The following is a 6,914-nucleotide window of genomic DNA, read 5'->3' as shown; positions in this document are numbered from 1 at the left end:
TGTCTGACATCTTACTAAAAAAACTAAATGAGGAAAAAGAGGAAGCATTAGATTATGATTCAGACTGGTCTAACAAACACCAGCAAACAATATTGTAAGTTGGTTAATGCTTGACTTAATGGATGGGAATCACATAACTCTCATGTTCATATTGCAAAAACAAACTTACTGTGAGATACAACAAGCATATAGACTAGACATACACTAAAGATGAGATTTTAATGACAATGATGAGATACAGAATATGATTTATGTATTTTCGACATGTGTGGTGTCTTTATCATGTTAATACCTGTACGAGCATGGAACAAAAGATGCGTGAATGTTGTGCAGTTATGAGAGCAAAGATAGAGTCGTGCGAGCGCTCATTCCAGCACTTGTGTGGCTGCATTTGTGCGCGCTGAGCAGAGGTCCGCTTTCCCGTAGAGCTTCGTTCATGAAGTAGCCTTTATGTGCCCTTGCAAGGATGTGGGCAAATATTATTCTGCGTGCATACTCACACATCTCTCCCTCGCACGTGCTTTATCCGTACCTTAGATTTGGTTCTGAATAAACCTAACATACTTTCGCACACCTTGTGGCCAGTAGGGGGCCCCCAAGCCTGCGGGCCCTACGCAATTGCATGGTTTGCGTGGTGGGTAAACACGCCACTGGTTACATTGCAAGATACTTTGTAAAAAAATGTTAATCTGTTAATAGTGCCCTATTTTAACAATCTAAGTGCATGGTCTAAAGTGCAAAAGGGTTTGTCCTAATCCACTTCTGCTAATTTAACGACGGGACAAATTTTGGGGCGTCTAGCGCACTGTCTTAAAGGGTTGTTCCTATTCTAGTAATGAGTAATGGGTGTGTTTTGGGCATGAGTTCGATTCAATGTTATTTATATAGAGCTTTTCACAATTGTTTAATTGTTTCAAAGCAGCTTTACATTAAAATATATATAACTGTTGTTTTAAACTGATGTAAGATTGACACGAACAGCGATTGTTGATTTTTGTGCGCATCAAGGCAAGGCAAGTTTATTTGTATAGCACATTTCATACACAGAGGTCATTCAAGGTGCTTTACATAGAAATAAGAAAACAATATATGAGAAAAAAAGTATGTAGAAAAAAATCAAAGATACATTTGAATTTAAAATATCAATTAAAAGAAAATAAATGTGATTTTAATAGAAACTGTTTAAATGTGTGAAAAAAATAAAGTATAAAACAGTAAAAAAAAATTATTATTATTTAGCTCAGTGGGACCATATACAGGTTGAACAGGAGTGCTTCGGACAACCTGACAATTGTCAGAATAGATCAGAGAATTGCCTGGAAATAAACTTTTGAAGTAAGAATGTCTATTATTATTGTTTTTATTATAATCTTAACATTTTATAGGATTTAGTACACAATAAGCCAGTTTAGCTGTCAGAAAATGTTACGTGCAGTGCATTCACTACATTCAGATCCCTTTCATTTTATTTTGTTCAATGTTGTGTAGTGATTTTGACACGAGCACCAATTAATTTAGTGATTTTCACATGGGCAACCATTGGTTAGTAGTATGCCATACACAGGACACTAGAGGTTTCAGAAGTACATGCTGGGACCAAAGAGACCTTATTAGTACTGTCACGGTAGGAAATCCTCTGTTTCCTCCGTGTCATGTTTGTGTGTGTGTGTGTGTTTGTTACTCTCTGCTCTGCCATGTGCTCGTTAGGCTGATGTCGCTCACCTGTGTGTTGATTACCTCGCTCCAGCTGCTCATCATTACATCTCCTCCATAAATACTCACATGACTCTCTGTTCCCTGCCAGATGATCACTTTCTGTTTGGTCCTCGTGTTGTGTGGTTCTACGTCTCAGTCTTGGATTACGAGTTGCATTGTGGATTGTTTATTGTCGTCGTCGTCTTCGTGTGGATGTTCCGTGTACAGTCTGGATTCACCACTGCTCACCACTCCACCAACGCCGCACTCAATAACCACCTACCACCGTAGTCCTCGTCACCATTGCCAACAACACCGGACATTTCCTGCTTGTGTCATTTCTCTCTCTGTGTTTATAAATAAACATTGTGTTTTCACCTGCAATTGCTTCCGCTCAGTTCGTGTCATTACAGAATCATCTGGCCATACATGGAAGCAGCAGGAGACCAACCCACGGCCACGCTGGAGGAATTTCTCCAGCGAACTCTGGCTCGTATGGATCTTCAGGACCAGTCGATCAACGAAATGCGAAAGGCCGTCCATGCAATGGTGACGAAGGTGTCCGAGCTCTCTCAGCGTTCCTCTCATCCTTCGCCTCCCACTGCGCCACCCACACCGCCCGCACCATCTTCTCCTCCAAGGGGTGGTTTTCCTCCGGAGCCCCGATTACCGATCCCTGAGAAATACTCCGGTGAGCCAAATTATTGCCGTACATTTCTGTCTCACTGTTCTGTGCACTTCGCTCAACAGCCCCGATCGTTTTTCCTTGAGGAAACCAAGGTGGCGTTTACTCTCTCCCTACTGAAGGGCAAGGCTGCCCTCTGGGGGACGGCGGTGTGGGAGAACAACGACGCCTGCTGTTCTTCGTTCACCCTCTTATCCGAAGAAATGAAGAGGGTGTTCGATCGCTCCGTCGCCGGGAGAGAAGCTGCTCGCCTCCTTACCGAGCTCAGACAGGAGGACCGAACGGTATCTGACTACGCTATCGAGTTCCGGACCCTGGCGGCGGAGTGTAAGTGGAACGAGGAGGCGCAGTGGGATCATTTCCTGCATGGGCTTTCGGAACGTATCCAGCGGGAGATCGTCACCTCGGAACTACCCACATCTCTCAACGGGCTGGTGGATCTGGCTATCCGTGTCGACGCTAGGCTGACCGTAGCGGACCGTAGAAGGAGACCTACCAGCACACAGCGCCGACCTGAATCGTCCAGCCCTCCCAGAGAGACACCCAGCAACGTTCTCCCCGATCCTGAGCCCATGCAGGTGGGCAGAGCTCGGCTTTCCCGGGAGGAGAGGAACCGGCGGAGATCCCTTGGTCTTTGTTTGTACTGTGGCGAGACGGGTCATAACTGCCAGAGATGTCCGGTAAAAGACCAAGCCCGATAGTAAGACGGAGGCTACTATCGGGCGGGATCTCTGCTCGCAAGACCTCGACGACATCTACTCTCCTTCCGGTGAAACTACGGTGGTCCACCAATTCACACACTAACCACGCACTACTGGACTCCGGGGCAGAGGGGAACTTCATTGACTCTTCACTCGCACGTAAGCTACAAATCCCCGTCATCCCACTCACTCACCAGATTGCACCCTTCGCTCTCAATGGACATGAATTACCCACCATCAGTCACACCACTGCTCCCATCACTCTTATCACCTCAGGCAACCATACCGAGAAGATCTCCTTTTTTGTTAAAGACATCTCACTCTCTCCCATCGTCCTTGGTCACCCCTGGCTCCATACCCATAACCCTAAGGTCGACTGGAGACTGGGCTCAGTCACCAGCTGGAGCGAGGAGTGTCATAAGTCTTGTCTTGTCTCTGCGTGTCTTACTGTTTCTGAGTCTGTGTTTCAGGGGGAAGCAGTGGATTTGGCTAACGTGCCCGCGGAGTACCACGACCTGAAGGAGGTGTTCAGTAAGTCTCGGGCTGATTCTCTCCCTCCTCATCGTCCCTATGACTGTGCCATAGACTTATTGCCAGGTACGTTTCCGCCTAAAGGCAAGTTATACTCTCTATCCGTTCCTGAGATGGAGGCCATGGAGAAATACATTTCTGATTCTCTGGCAACGGGGTTCATCCGCCCTTCCTCTTCTCCAGCGGGGGCGGGGTTCTTTTTTGTGGGGAAGAAGGACGGATCCTTGCGACCTTGTATTGATTACCGAGGGCTGAATAGCATAACGGTAAAGAATACTTATCCTTTGCCGTTGATGTCTTCAGCCTTCGAGAGGTTGCAGGGAGCGTCTCTCTTCACTAAATTGGACTTACGTAACGCATATCATTTGGTTCGCATCAGGAAGGGGGATGAATGGAAGACTGCTTTTAACACCCATCGTGCCCATTTTGAGTACTGCGTGATGCCTTTCGGTCTCACGAACTCGCCAGCAGTCTTCCAAGCACTCGTTAATGACGTGTTGCGAGACATGGTAGATCAGTTTATTTATGTTTACCTGGATGACATACTGATTTTTTCTTCGTCTCTCCAGGAACATCTGCAACATGTACGACGAGTGCTTCTGCGGTTGCTAGAGAATGGGCTTTTTGTCAAGGCGGAAAAATGCGTTTTTCATGCACAGTCTGTTTCTTTTCTAGGACACATCATTTCGACTGAGGGTGTTCGTATGGATCCTGAGAAGGTTAAGGCTGTGGTTGATTGGCCATCCCCAGAGTCTCGCAAGGCCCTGCAGAGATTTCTGGGGTTCGCCAATTTTTACCGGCGTTTCATTCGTAATTTCAGCCAACTAGCCGCACCTCTGACCGCCTTGACCTCCCCTAGTTTGACGTTCAGGTGGTCAGACGCAGCCGAGGCTGCGTTTGCCAAACTGAAAAGCTGCTTTGTTTCAGCTCCCATTCTCGTCTCACCTGATCGCACACGTCAATTCATAGTGGAGGTCGATGCGTCAGAGGTAGGGGTAGGAGCAGTGCTTTCCCAGCGCGCATCCTCAGACGGAAAGGTTCATCCTTGCGCGTATTTTTCTCATCGCTTATCTCCTGCGGAAGTTAATTATGACATTGGCAATCGAGAGTTGTTGGCAGTCAAGTTAGCACTGGAAGAATGGCGTCACTGGCTTGAAGGGTCAGGGGTACCCTTTATTGTATGGACGGACCATAAGAATCTCGAATACATTAGAACCGCCAAAAGACTTAACTCCAGGCAGGCTCGGTGGGCTTTGTTTTTCGGTCGTTTCGATTTTACTCTTTCTTACCGACCGGGTTCCAAGAACATCAAACCCGATGCTTTATCCCGCCTTTTTGAGCGTTCCGATCGTACTGCCACTCCCGAGCGGATTTTACCGGAGACCATCATTATCTCCGCGCTCAGATGGGAGGTCGAATCGAAGGTGTTGACAGCCTTAGAAGGGGTAACGCCCCCGGCCCGTTGCCCACCGAACCGCTTATTTGTGCCGGAGGAGTTACGGTCAGACGTTCTTCAGTGGGGTCATGGTTCCAGTGTTGCCTGTCATCCAGGGGTTAGTAGGACTAGATTCCTAGTTAAGCAACGATTCTGGTGGCCAGGTATGGCTCGTGACACTCACGATTTCGTCTTGGCTTGCTCGGTTTGTGCCACTGGTAAGACTTCCAATCGTCCTCCAGATGGGTTACTTTTACCGCTGTCAGTCCCTTCGAGACCCTGGTCCCACATCTCGCTAGACTTTATTACCGCCCTCCCACCCTCCCAGGGTAATACGGTGATTTTAACCGTAGTGGACCGGTTCTCGAAGGCGACTCACTTTATTCCCTTGCCCAAATTACCTTCAGCCAAGGAAACAGCGGTAACTGTCATTGACCACGTCTTCCGTATACATGGCCTCCCGACAGACGTGGTCTCTGACAGAGGTCCCCAATTCGTATCCAAATTTTGGCGTGAGTTTTGCAAATTGCTAGGACAACTGTTAGTCTTTCTTCAGGGTTCCATCCCCAGAGCAATGGCCAAACCGAGCGAGCCAATCAGGATGTCGAGAGGGTGTTACGATGTTTGGTTTCCAAGAATCCTTCGTCCTGGAGTCAACAACTCTCAGTTGTGGAGTACGCACACAACTCTCTGCCAGTGTCATCCACGGGCATGTCTCCTTTTAAGTGTAGTCTAGGTTACCAACCACCAAATTTTTCTAGTCTGGAATCCGAGGTTTCGGTCCCCTCCGCACACGCATTAGTTCAGAGGTGTCACCGCACCTGGACCAGAGCTCGTAGAGCTCTGCTCCAGGTGAGGTCGCGCACCAAGGCTAAGGCCGATCGCCACCAGTCGAAGCCTCCCCGTTACGTCGTCGGTCAAAGAGTGTGGCTTTCTACCCAGAACATTCCGATGCGTTCCGTCTCGAATAAACTTGCTCCCAAATTTATTGGCCCGTTTTCTGTTACCAAGATCATTAATCCGGTAACAGTGCGTCTGAGCCTTCCTCCGGCGTACAGGAGGGTTCACCCTGTGTTCCACGTCTCCAAAATTAAACCGGTGATTTTTTCCCGTCTTAATCCGCCTGCCCCGGTTCCCCCCCCTGCCTCGTCTCGTTAATGGGGAACCGACTTATTCGGTTAATCGTATTCTGGACTCCAGACGGAGGGGACGCGGATTTCAGTACTTGGTGGATTGGGAAGGTTACGGTCCGGAGGAGAGAAGGTGGGTTCCTGCTCGGGACATACTGGATCACCGCCTTATCGATGTTTACAATCAACAGGTAAAGCAGGCTGGGAACGTCAAGGGGCGTTCCTAGGGGAGGGGGTACTGTCACGGTAGGAAATCCTCTGTTTCCTCCGTGTCATGTTTGTGTGTGTGTGTGTGTTTGTTACTCTCTGCTCTGCCATGTGCTCGTTAGGCTGATGTCGCTCACCTGTGTGTTGATTGCCTCGCTCCAGCTGCTCATCATTACATCTCCTCCATAAATACTCACATGACTCTCTGTTCCCTGCCAGATGATCACTTTCTGTTTGGTCCTCGTGTTGTGTGGTTCTACGTCTCAGTCTTGGATTACGAGTTGCATTGTGGATTGTTTATTGTCGTCGTCGTCTTCGTGTGGATGTTCCGTGTACAGTCTGGATTCACCACTGCTCACCACTCCACCAACGCCGCACTCAATAACCACCTACCACCGTAGTCCTCGTCACCATTGCCAACAACACCGGACATTTCCTGCTTGTGTCATTTCTCTCTCTGTGTTTATAAATAAACATTGTGTTTTCACCTGCAATTGCTTCCGCTCAGTTCGTGTCATTACAAGTACCTC

This window comes from Paramisgurnus dabryanus, chromosome 1, assembly GCF_030506205.2.
Source record: "Paramisgurnus dabryanus chromosome 1, PD_genome_1.1, whole genome shotgun sequence".
Taxonomy (NCBI): domain Eukaryota; kingdom Metazoa; phylum Chordata; class Actinopteri; order Cypriniformes; family Cobitidae; genus Paramisgurnus; species Paramisgurnus dabryanus.
The sequence above is the reverse complement of the archived record's forward strand: the minus strand, read 5'-3'. Positions refer to the sequence as shown.